The 15739-nt window shown below is 42.8% G+C and overlaps 1 pseudogene across 1 annotated transcript in view; it reads left to right on the forward strand.

Moving 5' to 3' along the window:
* The first annotated feature begins 1910 nt into the window (after nt 1-1910).
* LOC309868597 (cationic amino acid transporter 3 pseudogene) overlaps nt 1911-15739 on the forward strand; it is a 31937-nt pseudogene continuing 18108 nt past the window's right edge. Inside the window, exon 1 of the transcript XR_014316497.1 lies at nt 1911-1990. The product of XR_014316497.1 is annotated as a cationic amino acid transporter 3 pseudogene (transcript). The remainder of the gene's footprint in view (nt 1991-15739) is intronic.

Here is a 15739-nt window from a genome sequence, read left to right on the forward strand (position 1 = left end):
GAGACAAAGAAGGGGATCTGGAGCTCAGCTCCAGCTTGCAGGGGGTCTACGCATGCTCCTGAGGGGGCTAGAAGGAGTTCAGGAGGCTGCCTTCTCCATGGGGCCTTAGGGTGGGCAGTAGACTACAAGGGAACAGAGGGATCAGGGCCTCTGCTAGTGTGGGGTCTCCGGGGCTCAGCAGGGGCTGGAGGCACATGGCCTATAGTGCCAAGGCTCAAGGCACCACTCCTGAACCGCTGGGCTGGGCCATGCCTAATGCAAGGCCCTTGGGCCTCTAGGCTGCTAGCCCACAGCAGGTGGCCAGTGGGAGGTATGAAAGAAGAACCTGGGTCAGTTCTTTTTATTACCTGGTGACTGGGGCCCTGGACTTCCCCCCACTCTCCCACCCTCTACTCAGCAGGCATCCAATAGCACAGGGAGAAAGGAGAAGGGATTGATCTGGGGACCAGATGTATGGAGAGACAGACCCTATCATGCATCTGCCTTTCTTGGCCTCAAGAAGGTGACATCTGGGGAAATCCCAGCTGAGGTAGGGGAGACAGCCTAGGACTGTTGGAACAGACACAGATCAATCACCCAGGTATCTTTCCCCTTCTGTTCTGTCATGACAGCCATCCTTCCAATCCTGCCTGTCTCCTTTGCCTCTAGGAATTCTGGCTCTGTAGGCTTGGCTGGGCCACTCATTCCCTACCCCACATAGCACCTGGAACACAGGAGGTGCTCTGTTATTGCCCTTGGTCCATGTCTCCTGCAGATGTGTTAGGACAGGGTCAGTGTGATTGGTAGGTTTTCTTCAGTTGGAGATTCTTCCTCGGATATGAAGCGCTTCTTTCTGCTCCAAGTTCAATGCTCTGTTGTAGTATAGTTAGCATAGACTCTGTCCCTTTAGGAACCAGCTGTTGACCTCCTCTCCCCTCCCCCACCTCCACCCCAAGTCTTTGAGGCACGTAATCCAGGGTTTAGAGGCATGTCAGCAGTATCAAGTAGAGACAGTGGTGCCCCTTTCCCTTGTGACCATGGACTGTGGGCCCATCACTTGTGCATTCAGCCCTGGGTCTCTAAGCAGTTCCCGCCTTCTCCACCTCTGAGAAGTCTTGCTTCTGTTTGAAGATTAACATTCTGGGAAGGAGGAAGCACCTTCCTTTGGTCACAGTTCCAGGGTCTTGGGATCCCTTCATTATGATTGTCTAGAGCAGGAAGCTCTGCAGGCAGGGACCACGTCTTTACTTCCTCCAAAACAAGGCTCGATGCTCATTCAGTCAGAATATGCTGTGAACGCTGAGAGACTGTCTCAGGAAATCCGTCGTGGTGAAGCTTAAAGACAAGTCCCTTTTAGTTTTATTCCTGATGTGATTGGAAAGGTGGCTGAGGGGCCAGGATGGATGGTGGTGGTAGAGGAACCTGTAGGAGATGCTGGGAGAGGCAGCTGGATGGGGGGAGGTGCTTCTGTGCTTCATTACAGGACGGCTGAGTGGGCTCTTTCACTGGGTCTGGAACCGGCTTCCAAACACCACAGGCTGGGCTCCACCAGGTTCCCCACACTCGTCACTTGCCAGCTAGACCTCCTCCACACCTAGGACCTTGGAAAGTTTTTCACTTCTAAAATCACAGCTAAAAAAGGTCACCCAACAAAGCCCCATTTAAGCCTCAGTCCACCACCTCATCCACGCAGGGCCCCACGGGTCTTCCGTTGCAAACCTTTATCCTTGCTCCAGGATTCCAGCTAAACCACCTCCTTCCTACTTTCACATCCTTCCCTGGCCCCTTCTGCACTTTGGACCCAACTCCCTGAGGCCCAGCCTTGTTAGTGCTCACACTCCTGAGGCCCCTCCTCCATGAGGACCTTGCCTCCCCAGGGCCTCAACTCCCTGAACGCACCCTTTGAGCTCTCCTCCAAGTCCTGACTCTTCTTGGCCAAGCTCCTTCCCTGTGCCTGGCTTTGGTTTGCATTTTCTTCCTGTTTCTCCTCTGAGGCAGAGAAAGCCCATGGGTAAGTGATTTCTCCTATTTATAGAGTTGGCAGGAAAACAGAAAAGTTGGAGGAAAACTTCCTCCAGGGAGGAAGATGGCTGGGCTAGGAATGCCACTGGCTATAGCAGCCCTGTGGGGTTGAGCAGAGATTATTTCATGGCACCAGAGCTAGCGTTTGGTTTGGGGGTTGTTAGACCAGGACCATGAGCATTTGGGAACGGCAGGTAGGTTTGTTTGGGTCAGAAGGATTCGGAAGCCTACACATTCTCCTCCAGCCCCGAAAGGTTCTCAGCTCTGATGAGCAAAATATGAGTTAGGGGAGGTTATTTCTTGGTGCTTCTCCTCCAGCGTCCTTCCCACCTCTATGCCCTGCCCTCCTGCGTGGCCTTCCCTTGCTCACCTGGTGCAGAGCTTCCTTTCTTCATCTTTGTCTTTCCCACAGGGCCCAGCACATAGTACGCTTCGACATGTTCATGGAATGAATGAAGATTTTTTTCATTGGTCTTTGCTGCCTCCTTCATGTTTTACCTCGTTTCTCACTGGAGATTCTGAAAGTCTCTGTGTCTTACCGTCTTAGGGAGGACATTGGTATGCACTTGGCAGAATAGCAGGTCAAGAGTGATAAGATGGTCACTCATCGGGGCACCTGGGTGGCTCAGTGGGTTAAAACCTCTGTCTTCGGCTCAGGTCATGATCCCAGGGTCCTGGGATCGAGCCCCGCACCGGGCTCTCTTCTCAGCGGGGAGCCTGCTTCCTCCTCTCTCTCTGCCTGCCTCTCTGCCTACTTGTGATCTGTCTGTCAAATAAATAAATAAAAATATTTAAAAAAAAAGAAAAAAAGATGGTCACTCATCGTCAGAGAGGATTTGAGGGTTTTTTTTTCCCTCCAGTCTCAAGGAGCTAAATATCTGTTTTTATAGCTGTTGAAAATATCTCCCTGCATTTTTTAACCTAATTTTAAAAAGTTGTGGTGGGGATTAATGAATCCCCACTAGATCCGGCTGTAGGAGGAAAGATTACCAAGGTCCCCTGGGGTGTGGCTGCCTTGTAGTCAATAAAATTCTGAGTCACCAAGAGGTGGTTTGCTGTTATCACAAAACACATTTGCAGCCCTTTTTATTTTGAAGGTGCTTGGACCTTAAACGGTTCTCCACCCGTCCCTGCCTCCAGACTGTCATGTACACTATGGGCAGGACCCCAACCCCAGAAGCCCAGACAACACTGCACATCCATGCGGGACACCTGTGTTTTTTATTACACGTGGCCAACGCTGATTTCTAGATTGTCCTTCTCTCGCCCTCCAGCAGCTCTTGGGCTGCTTTTCTCCATTATCAATTGATATGTGTTATGTGCTTCCAGAAGGCAGATTCAGTGTAACCTTAGTTGAAGCAAAACATGTGGAAAGGCCAATTTCTACACCAAGTATATTCCAAATTGAAAAATGGAATTTTTGGATGATATTCATTTGGTTTATCCTTGTTCTTTTTTCCCCTTGATTATCGCAGAAATCACAAAGCAGAGTGGGAATGGGAGAGAACTAGGAAGAGGGATTCACAGTGTCCCATAAAAAGTTGTGTCAGAGGCTCTTTGTTGTAGATTATGTTGCCTGGGCCGGGCTGAGGCAGGTGGGTCTTGGTGGAGAAGTCGTATGGATCTGTATTTGGAGAAGAGCTCAGGACTTTGAGGTGAACACAACTTTCATATGACTGAGATCATCTGGTATCTTTCCTGCAACAAAACAAAGCAACAAACTTTCCAAGGGAGATGCTGGTGTGGAGCAGCCACTGAGGTCTGTTTCAGAACCAAGTGGAACAGAACCTGGTGAGACAGGATGGAGAGATACAAAGAGCCGAGTACTTTCACAGGAGGACAGAAGGACACCCTTAAAGACATGAAAGAAAATATCCAGAAAGATACTTGCCCTTTCCTAAGCCACATTGTGTGCAGTGTATTATTGAGAGTGTGTACTGGGAGGAGGTTCATGGAAGCAGGAGCCATGGGCTCTGACCGCTCACAACTGCTAGTCTAACAGCAGACACAGAGTATGGTGACGGATGGGACCACTGGGTGGATTTCTGGATTCTGTGCTTACAAGGAAAGGAAGGGTTTGGGTGAAAAACAAAGTTGTTTAGTAAAGCTTATTGGAAAAAAGCGACTGTGGAGCAGTGCTCCCCAACATTATAGCTGTAGTCTGGAAAATGAGATGGATGGGCAGGTGGATTATGTTCTACTGCATTCTCCTGAGGACTTTTATATTAGGTGCTCTGTGATGGCACGATTCAGGATTGAGGAAATGGAGTAGAGAATCATAGAGGGAACTAGAAATGAAAGTGATTATCACTGTTGACATCTGTGTATTCATCACTTTCTAAACCCTTAACTCAACGCCCTTCCTGGCTTTCCCAGCTCTTTCTGTTTCCTGTTTGGAAAATCTCATTCTGGTTCTTCTGGTAGCCCATCTAGTTTCTGAAGACCTCTAGAAGCAGAAGCTCAGGCTTTTCTAATTTCAAGATGATTTCTTGTTTTGGTGTGATGGAAATGTGAAGAATTTTCCAGAACTACATTCTGACTGAAATTAATCCTATCAATGTGTCAAATCATGAATTGCATTTCACTATGTCTTTTCGAACATTATCCCATAGGGATTAAGAAAAGGCACCTGTTCACAATCATCCCAGAATGATACTGGGTAACATGAAGTCTATACAGTCTCTAGAGAACCTCTGGCTGTCTGATTGCTTTCTCACACAACGGTGCAATGATACTAGCCTACTGGTGCTGGCAGCAGGGCCTTCATATGATTTTGTAGGAGGGGAGTAAAATGTTTGGGTCTATATCTACATTGATTTTGGTCTACATTGGGGTAGATGGATTTGGTTTACATACAGTTGGTGTGGAGCATGTTGGTCTCCACCAGGATGAGTTTTTAGTGACTTGGCATTCAGCTTCTGCCAGACTGCTATGGGATTTGAGAGGGGTAGTCCTAGGGGTGGTAAGGTAGGTAGGTGAGTTGGAGGAGGTGGCTGTGTTTCCTCTTGGTCTAATGGGCAGACAGTTTGGGGGCTGCCATGCTTTCACGTTCAAGTTTTGGTTGCACATAGTAAGTATTACTTGCAGAATTTGGGTTTCTAGCCTCATGGATAAAACATGAAACAGGTTCTAGTCTGAGGAGTTTTTACTTTAGAAAGGGAGACAAAGGATTCTTCCAGGTAATATGCAAACAGAATATAGTTCAAAGTAAGGTCCTAGGTGGGAGGATACCTGCTAAGTGATCTGTTTGGTGAGGTTGCTTTTAGAAGACTCCTGGGAAATAAGTTGGGATATTTATTTTCTTTAGCATGAGCTGAATTTGGTTACGTCAGCTTTTTTTCAAGCTTTCTGGAAAGTTATCTGACCTTTACTTCTCTTTCCCTAAGATGAAAGTTAGGCATTTATTATTACTGCAATGGTTTCTCTCTTCCTTTTCTGCACAGACCTGGACTGAGAATTATTATTACTGCCATTATTATTAATATTATATCTTAGAATTGTGATCTGTATTAGTATCTGTAGCAAATATTTAACTGGATCCGACTAGCTGGCAAACTGGATTTGCTGGCTTGAGGTGTGGTGGAGTTTGTTTTGTGTTTTTGGTGTTGGGCATGGAAGGAAGGCTTAAAGAGGCTCTAGTTATTGGAGCATGGCCAAGCTGAAGATACTGCTTGAACTGATGCTTTCTGAGAAAAGAGTTATTCATAATGTCTTGATGGAGTAATTCCTGCCTCTTCCATGCAGACTTCTCAGGCTGACCCACAGTGCACAGATTTTTACTAGTCTTGCCAACCCTGGAAAATGTGATCCTTAGTACTCTTACCTTTCATCAGCCAGTAAGCCATGTGGGATTTTGACATGTCCTTGCCTTGACTGTTCATTTCTTACCTAAGAATATCTTCCCTGTTTCACAGTTTATGTGTCTTTTACTTATTTGGACAGGTGGGAGGTAGTCATGAAGCCCTAAATTGTAAGTTCCCAGAGAGGAGAACTCTGTATATGCCACCACCATCTTGCACTGTGTGTAACTGAGTATGTGATGATTTGGGGGTAATGTTGATGGTGTTGATAAATTGGGGAAGAGAAACACTGCTTTTGCACAGAGAATATCTGTAGTTCCTGAATTTTCCTTTGTATTCATTTACACTTAGTTGAAATCTGAATTTGAACAGATTGAATCCCGTCTTTGTCACTTAGAAACTTGTGTGGTTTCTACTTGAAAGACCATCCAATTTCTCTGTTCAGATGATGTAGTTATTACAGACAGTGCGGGCAAATGGTAGCAAATACAGTAACACCTTTTATCTGGGAGTTTACGCTACAAGGATACTTCCCTGTCCTCCTGAAACAAGTGGAATCCTATTCTACACCCATTCAATCCTTTCACTATTGTCCCACTCTCCCTTCTGCAGACGAGCCTTACTTGCAGTTATTACAGTGGAGAACCATGTCATGTTTTCCGATGTCAAAGCATTAGGTAGTTTCTTTTGCAAATAAAGTAAAGCAGTGGAAGGAATAAGACTCTGCATTGTCTGTCTGTTCAGTTGTCACACATCAAGAGTGTGACACTGGAGCAAATCATAAATGTCACAGATAGTGCACTTTGTCTAGGCTGCCTTGGGTTACTTCCCTTGTATTTTCACTTTCTTGTGGTGAAAGAGACCTGGATTTCAGTTCTTGTGTCAGACTCTAACTTGCCAAACTGATCTGTAAACCCCGTGGGTACGTCCTTGGCTGTGGCCAGTTAACTCTTTGTACCCCAGGCTTCAGGTGGGGAAGGAAAGGCAAGCTGGAAACATCATCAGGTAGAACTGCTCTTGGGCTCCACTCACTACCTGCTATTCTTACCCTTGTCTCTAACCTGGATATCTCCCAGCTGAGTTCTAGGCCCTGAGTTCTGCCACTGGACATTAGTGAGGGGAGAGCAGGGGCAAGTGGAACATACTGGAGAGATCCAGTCCTATCTGTAGGTGTGACCAAGCCATTTCTGGAAGTAGGGTCATATTGAACAGGGTTTGGATTGAGTGTTTTTAGGGAGAGAGGGAGTCTGTGTGAGGGCCGATGTTCATGCCAGCAAGATGTGCATGGGTGGGAAAAGATTTGTCCTGTTCAAGCAGGAGCCGCAAGAAAAGTGGTGAAAAAGTGAAAAGACTTAGAAATACAGTCTTTGATATTTGGAATTGATCAAGAGCTCGAAACTGCCGGTTTTGGAGTGGTTTTGTGTGAGTATGTGTCTGTGTGTGTCTTTAATACTTGAGACTGTGTGTGTCATTTTCCAGAAGGTCGGTAGAGGTACTCCCACTTTAGTTGTGTGGGGCACTGTCAAAGTCAGGAAGAATGTGATAGGGCTTTATTGTATTTCAAGGTAGGGGAGCACTCTCTGATGGCTACTGGTGAATCTGACTGAGAGGTGAGAGCATGTTGTTGTTAGAGTTAGCAGTTTTATGGACCAGGAGGGTGGACCAAGTAGTATAGCAAGTGGCTGGCCCTGGATATGCAGTATTTGCAAACCATAGGGACCTACTAGTTAGAGGAAGTATGAACAAGGTCGTAAATGTCTATGTGACTTCGTATCAGCTGAATTGAATTGACAGCTAGGTTGGTGATCTCTGGATATCTGAAACCAATAATTTCAACAGAATTCCTTGGATTTATTAAAAACTTTTATGTAATTTCTTGGAATGAAGTCTTTAAAGGCTGTTTTGTCAATCCCCTTGTTTTTGGACGTATTTAGAATTTTCTTTATTTGAAGCTAAAATGGAAAGGCAATCCTTTATCTTATCTGTAGATCTTCCCATAATAATAGCATGTTCACAATGGCCATTATACCTTGTCAAGTTCCTATTTGTTAATAACTTTAAAAATACGGTGATGTGATCCAAAAATAGACAAGGAAGTATAATGATGCCTAATGTCCATTGGTCCTTACAATTATTTCTATGAGTGATCAATAAATATTTTTAAACATTTTTTATTTAGTTTCAATTAATTAACATATAATGTATTAGTGTTTTCAGAGGTACAGGCATGTGATTCATCAGTCTTATATAACACCCCATGGTTATTACATTACATGTTCTCCTTAATATCCATCACCCAATTTCCCCATCACTCAATCCCCCTCCTCTCCAGCAACCCTTAGTTTGTTTCCTATAATTAAGAGTCTCGTATGGTTTGTGTCCCTCTCTGGATTTTTCTTGTTTCATTTCTTCCTTTCTTCCCATAGGGTCTTCTGCTGTTTTTTTAAATTCCACATATAAGTGAGACCATATGATAATTGGCTTTCTCTGATTCTCTTATTTTGCTTAGTATAATAACCTCTAGTTCCATCTGTGTCATGGTAAATGGCAAGGTTTCATTTTTTTATGCTTGCTCAATATTCCTGTGTGTGTGTGTGTGTGTGTGTGTGTGTGTACATATACCACATCTTCTTTATCCACTCATCTATTAATGGACATCTAAGTTCTTTCCATTTTTCAGCTATTATGGACATTGCTGCTATGAACATTTGGGTACAGATGTCCCTTTGGACCACTGTATTTGTATCTTTGGGGTAAATGCCTAGTAGTGCAATTGCTGGGTCATAAGCTAGTTCTATTTTCAACTTTTTAATTTTTTATTTTTTATAAACATATATTTTTATCCCCAGGGGTACAGGTCTGTGAATCACCAGGTTTACACACTTCACAGCACTCACCAAAGCACATACCCTCCCCAATGTCCATAATCCCACCCCCTTCTCCCAAACCCCCTCCTCCCAGCAACCCTCAGTTTGTTTTGTGAGATTAAGAGTCACTTATGGTTTGTCTCCCTCCCAATCCCATCTTGTTTCATTGATTCTTCTCCTACCCACTTAAGCCTCCATGTTGCATCACGACTTCCTCATATCAGGGAGATCATATGATAGTTGTCTTTCTCTGCTTGACTTATTTCGCTAAGCATGATACGCTCTAGTTCCATCCATGTTGTTGCAAATGGCAAGATTTCATTTCTTTTGATGGCTGCATAGTATTCCATTGTGTATATATACCACATCTTCTTGATCCATTCATCTGTTGATGGACATCTAGGTTCTTTCCATAGTTTGGCTATTGTGGACATTGCTGCTATAAACATTCGGGTGCATGTGCCCCTTTGGATCACTACATTTGTATCTTTAGGGTAAATACCCAATAGTGCAATTGCTGGGTCATAGGGCAGTTCTATTTTCAACATTCTGAGGAACCTCCATGCTGTTTTCCAGAGTGGCTGCACCAGCTTGCATTCCCACCAACAGTGTAGGAGGGTTCCCCTTTCTCCACATCCTCGCCAGCATCTGTCATTTCCTGACTTGTTGATTTTAGCCATTCTGACTGGTGTGCAGTGGTATCTAATTGTGGTTTTGATTTGTATTTCCCTGATGCCGAGTGATATGGAGCACTTTTTCATGTGTCTGTTGGCCATCTGGATGTCTTCTTTGCAGAAATGTCTGTTCATGTCCTCTGCCCATTTCTTGATTGGATTATTTGTTCTTTGGGTGTTGAGTTTGCTAAGTTCTTTATAGATTCTGGACACTAGTCCTTTATCTGATATGTCGTTTGCAAATATCTTCTCCCATTCTGTCAGTTGTCTTTTGATTTTGTTAACTGTTTCCTTTGCTGTGCAAAAGCTTTTGATCTTGATGAAATCCCAATAGTTCATTTTTGCCCTTGCTTCCCTTGCCTTTTGCGTTGTTCCTAGGAAGATGTTGCTGCGGCAGAGGTCGAAGAGGTTGCTGCCTGTGTTCTCCTCAAGGATTTTGATGGATTCCTTTCGCACATTGAGGTCCTTCATCCATTTTGAGTCTATTTTTGTTTGTGGTGTAAGGAAATGGTCCAATTTCATTTTTCTGCATGTGGCTGTCCAATTTTCCCAGCACCATTTATTGAAGAGGCTGTCTTTTTTCCATTGGACATTCTTTCCTGCTTTGTCGAAGATGAGTTGACCATAGATTTGAGGGTCTATTTCTGGGCTCTCTATTCTGTTCCATTGATCTATCTGTCTGTTTTTGTGCCAGTACCATGCTGTCTTGATGATGACAGCTTTGTAATAGAGCTTAAAGTCCGGAATTGTGATGCCACCAACGTTGGCTTTCTTTTTTAATATCCCTTGGCTATTCGAGGTCTTTTCTGGTTCCATATATATTTTAGCATTATTTGTTCCATTTCTTTGAAAACGATGGAAGGTACTTTGATAGGAATTGCATTAAATGTGTAGATTGCTTTAGGTAGCATAGACATTTTCACAATATTTATTCTTCCAATCCAGGAGCATGGAACATTTTTCCATTTCTTTGTGTCTTCCTCAATTTCTTTCATGAGTACTTTATAGTTTTCTGAGTATAGATTCTGTGTCTCTTTGGTTAGGTTTATTCCTAGGTATCTTATGGTTTTGGATGCAATTGTAAATGGGATTGACTCCTTAATATCTCTTTCTTCTGTCTTGCTGTTGGTGTAGAGAAATGCAACTGATTTCTGTGCATTGATTTTATATCCTGACACTTTACTGAATTCCTGTATAAGTTCTAGCAGTTTTGGAGTGGAGTCTTTTGGGTTTTCCACATATAGTATCATATCATTTGCGAAGAGTGATAATTTGACTTCTTCTTTGCCGATTTGGATGCCTTTAATTTCCTTTTGTTGTCTGATTGCTGAGGCTAGGACCTCTAGTACTATGTTGAATAGCAGTGGTGATAATGGACATCCCTGCCGTGTTCCTGACCTTAGTGGAAAAGCTTTCAGTTTTTCTCCATTGAGAATGATATTTGCGGTGGGTTTTTCATAGATGGCTTTGATGATATTGAGGTATGTGCCCTCTATCTGTACACTTTGAAGAGTTTTGATCAGGAAGGGATGCTGTACTTTGTCAAATGCTTTTTCAGCATCTATTGAAAGTATCATATGGTTCTTGTTCTTTCTTTTATTGATGTGTTGTATCACATTGACTGATTTGCGGATGTTGAACCAACCTTGCAGCCCTGGAATAAATCCCACTTGGTCGTGGTGAATAATCTTTTTAATGTACTGTTGAATCCTATTGGCTAGTATTTTGTTGAGTATTTTCGCATCTGTGTTCATCAAGGATATCGGTCTATAGCTCTCTTTTTTGGTGGGATCCTTGTCTGGTTTTGGGATCAAGGTGATGCTGGCCTCATAAAATGAGTTTGGAAGTTTTCCTTCCATTTCTATTTTTTGGAACAGTTTCAGGAGAATAGGAATTAGTTCTTCTTTAAATGTTTGGTAGAATCCCCCCGGGAAGCCATCTGGCCCTGGGCTTTTGTTTGTTTGGAGATTTTTAATGACTGTTTCAATCTCCTTACTGGTTATGGGTCTGTTCAGGCTTTCTATTTCTTCCTGGTTCAGTTGTGGTAGTTTATATGTTTCTAGGAATGCATCCATTTCTTCCAGATTGTCAAATTTATTGCCGTAGAGTTGCTCATAGTATGTTCTTATAATAGTTTGTATTTCTTTGGTGTTAGTTGTGATCTCTCCTCTTTCATTCATGATTTTATTTATTTGGGTCCTTTCTCTTTTCTTTTTGATAAGTTGGGCCAGGGGTTTATCAATTTTATTAATTCTTTCAAAGAACCAGCTCCTAGTTTCGTTGATTTGTTCTATTGTTTTTTTGGTTTCTATTTCATTGATTTCTGCTCTGATCTTTATGATTTCTCTTCTCCTGCTGGGCTTAGGGTTTCTTCTTGTTCTTTCTCCAGCTCCTTTAGGTGTAGGGTTAGGTTGTGTACCTGAGACCTTTCTTGTTTCTTGAGAAAGGCTTGTACCGCTATATATTTTCCTCTAAGGACTGCCTTTGTTGTGTCCCACAGATTTTGAACCGTTGTATTTTTATTATCATTTGTTTCCATGATTTTTTTCAATTCTTCTTTAATTTCCCGGTTGACCCATTCATTCTTTAGAAGGATACTGTTTAGTCTCCATGTATTTGGGTTCTTTCCAAACTTCCTTTTGTGGTTGAGTTCTAGCTTTAGCGCATTGTGGTCTGAAAATATGCAGGGAATGATCCCAATCTTTTGATACCGGTTGAGTCCTGACTTAGGACCGAGGATATGATCTATTCTGGAGAATGTTCCATGTGCACTAGAGAAGAATGTTTATTCTGTTGCTTTGGGATGAAATGTTCTGAATATATCTGTGATGTCCATCTGGTCCAGTGTGTCGTTTAAGGCCTTTATTTCCTTGCTGATCTTTTGCTTGGATGATCTGTCCATTTCAGTGAGGGGAGTGTTAAAGTCCCCTACTATTATTGTATTGTTGTTGATGTGTTTCTTTGATTTTGTTATTAACTGGTTTATATAGTTGGCTGCTCCCACGTTGGGGGCATAGATATTTAAAATTGTTAAATCTTCTTGTTGGACAGAAGATGAGTATGATATAGTGTCCTTCTTCATCTCTTATTATAGTCTTTGGCTTAAAATCTAATTGATCTGATATAAGGATTGCCACTCCTGCTTTCTTCTGATGTCCATTAGCATGGTAAATTCTTTTCCACCCCCTCACTTTAAATCTGGAGGTGTCTTCGGGCTTAAAATGAGTTTCTTGGAGGCAACATATAGATGGGTTTTGTTGTTTTATCCATTCTGATACCCTGTGTCTTTTGACAGGGGCATTTAGCCCATTCACATTCAGGGTAACTATTGAGAGATATGAATTTAGTGCCATTGTATTGCCTGTAAGGTGACTGTTACTGCATATGGTCTCTCTTCCTTTATGATCTACCACTTGTAGGCTCTCTCTTTGCTTAGAGGACCCCTTTCAATATTTCCTGTAGAGCTGGTTTGGTATTTGCAAATTCTTTCAGTTGTTGTTTGTCCTGGAAGCTTTTAATCTCTCCTTCTATTTTCAATGATAGCCTACCTGGATATAGTATTCTGGGCTGCATGTTTTTCTCGTTTAGTGCTCTAAAAATATCATGCCAGCTCTTTCTGGCCTGCCAGGTCTCTATGGATAAGTCAGCTGCCAATCTAATATTTTTACCATTGTATGTTACAGACTTCTTTTCCCAGGCTGCTTTCAGGATTTTCTCTTTGTCACTGAGACTTGTAAATTTTACTATTAGGTGACGGGGTGTGGGCCTATTCTTATTGATTTTGAGGGGCGTTCTCTGAACCTCCTGAATTTTGATGCTTGTTCCCTTTGCCATATTGGGGAAATTCTCCCCAATAATTCTCTCCAGTATACCTTCTGCTCCCCTCTCTCTTTCTTCTTCTTCTGGAATCCCAATTATTCTAATGTTGTTTCGTCTTATGGTGTCACTTATCTCTCGAATTCTCCCCTCGTGGTCCAGTAGCTGTTTGTCCCTCTTTTGCTCAGCTTCTTTATTCTCTGTCATTTGGTCTTCTATATCACTAATTCTTTCTTCTGCCTCATTTATCCTAGCAGTGAGAGCCTCCATTTTTGATTGCACCTCATTAATAGCTTTTTTGATTTCAACTTGGTTAGATTTTAGTTCTTTTATTTCTCCAGAAAGGGCTTTTATATCTCTCGAGAGGGTTTCTCTAATATCTTTCATGCCTTTTTCGAGCCCAGCTAGAACCTTGAGAATTGTCATTCTGAACTCTAGATCTGACATATTACCGATGTCAGTATTGATTAGGTCCCTAGCCTTCGGTACTGCCTCTTGTTCTTTTTTTTGTGTTGAATTTTTACGTCTTGTCATTTTGGCCAGATAAGAGTAAATGAAGGGGCAAGTAAAATACTAAAAGGGTGGCAACAACCCCAGGAAAATATACTTTAACCAAATTAGAAGAGATCCAAAATCGTGAGTGGGGAGAAAGGGGATAAAAAGAGGTTCAAAAAGAAAGAAAGAAAAAAAAAGAAAAAAGAAAAGAAAAAAAAAAAAAGAAAAGAAAAAAAAATTAAAAAAAAAAAAGAAAACACCTGAGAAAGATGTAAAAAAGAAAATATATATATATTAGATAAACTAGTAAAAAATCATTAAAAAAGAAAAAGGTAACAGTTAAAAAAAATTTTTTTACCCGAAGGCGAAAAGAAAAAATAAAAAAATAAAAATAAAATAAAATAAAATAAATAAAAGAAAATACTAAATTAACTGCAAGACTAAAAAAAATCACAGGAAAAAAAGCCATGAGTTCTGTGCTTGGCTTTCTCCTCCTCTGGAATTCTGCTGTTCTCCTTGGTATTGAAACCGCACTCCTTGGTAGGTGAACTTGGTCTCGGCTAGATTTCTTGTTGATCTTCTGGGGGAGGGGCCTGTTGTAGTGATTCTCAAGTGTCTTTGCCCCAGGCGGAATTACACCGCCCTTACCCGGGGCCGGGGTGAGTAATCCGCTCGGGTTTGCCTTCAGGAGCTTTTGTTCCCTGAGTGCTTTCCATAGAGTTCCGGAGGACGGGAATACAAATGGCGGCCTCCTGGTCTCCGGCCCGGAGGAGCCGAGAGCCCAGGGCCCCACTCCTCAGTGCGCCCTCAGAGAACAGCGCCCAGTCACTCCCGTCTGCCTGACCTCCGGCCGTGCTCCGAGATCACCGAGCCTGCGACCGGTTCAAGGTAACACCGAGCTGTGAGCTTACTGTCGGCTCTGTCTCTGCAGCTGGCTTTCCCGTTCCAATACCCGCAAGCTCTGCGACACTCAGACACCCCTGATCCTTCTGTGACCCTGCAGGACCTGAGGCCACGCTGACCCCGCGTGGGCTTCGCCCCGATTTAGCCTCTGGAGCGATGTCCCTCAGCGGAACAGACTTTTAAAAGTCCTGATTTTGTGCGCGGTTGCTCCGCTGCTTGCTGGGAGCCGGCCCCTCCCCCCAGGGTCTATCTTCCCGTCGCTTTGGATTCACTTCTCCGCCGGTCCTACCTTTCAGAAAGTGGTTGTTTTTCTGTTTCCAGAATTGCTGTTCTTCTCTTCGATCTGCCGATGGATTTTCAGGTGTTTGCAATCTTTAGATAAGCTATCTAGCTGATCTCCGGCTAGCTGAAGCAGTCTCAGCTTGCTACTTCTCCGCCATCTTGACTCCTCCCTATTTTCAACTTTTTGAGGAACCTCCAGACTGTTTTCTAGAATGGCTGCTCCATCTTGCATTCCCACCAACAGTGTAGGAGGGTTCTCCTTTCTCCACATCCTCACCAATATCTTTTGGTTCCTGACTTGTTCATTTTAGCCATTCTGACTGGTGTGAGGTGGTATCTCATTGTGGTTTTGATTTCTATTTCTCTGATGATGAGTGATGTTGAGTATTTTTTCATGTGTCTGTTGCCCGTTTTTATGTCTTCTTTGGGGAAATGTTGTTTATGTCTTCTGACCATTTCTTGGTTGGATTATTTGTCCTTTGGGTGTTGAGTTTGATAAGTTCTTTATAGATTTTGAATACTAGTCCTTTACCTGTTATGTCATTTGCAAATATCTCCTCCCATTCTGTCAGTTGTCTTTGTTTTGTCAACTCTTTCCTTTGCCATACAAACATTTTTATCTTGATGAGGTCTCAGTAGTTCATTTTTGCCTTTGTTTACCTTGCATTTGGAGAAAGGTCTAGCAAGAAGTTGCAGAAGCCGAGGGCACAAAGGTTGCTGCCTGTGTTCTCCTAGAGTTTTTTGATAGATTCCTATCTCACATTTAGGGCTTTCATCTATTTTTCAGTCTGTTTTTTGGGTATGGCCTAAGGAATTGGCCCAGTTCATTCTTCTGCATGTGGTTATCCAATTTTCCAGCAACATTTGTTGAAAAGTCTGTCTGTTTTCCACTGGATTTTCT

Source organism: Mustela nivalis, assembly GCF_964662115.1.
Source record: "Mustela nivalis genome assembly, chromosome: 7".
NCBI lineage: Eukaryota > Metazoa > Chordata > Mammalia > Carnivora > Mustelidae > Mustela > Mustela nivalis.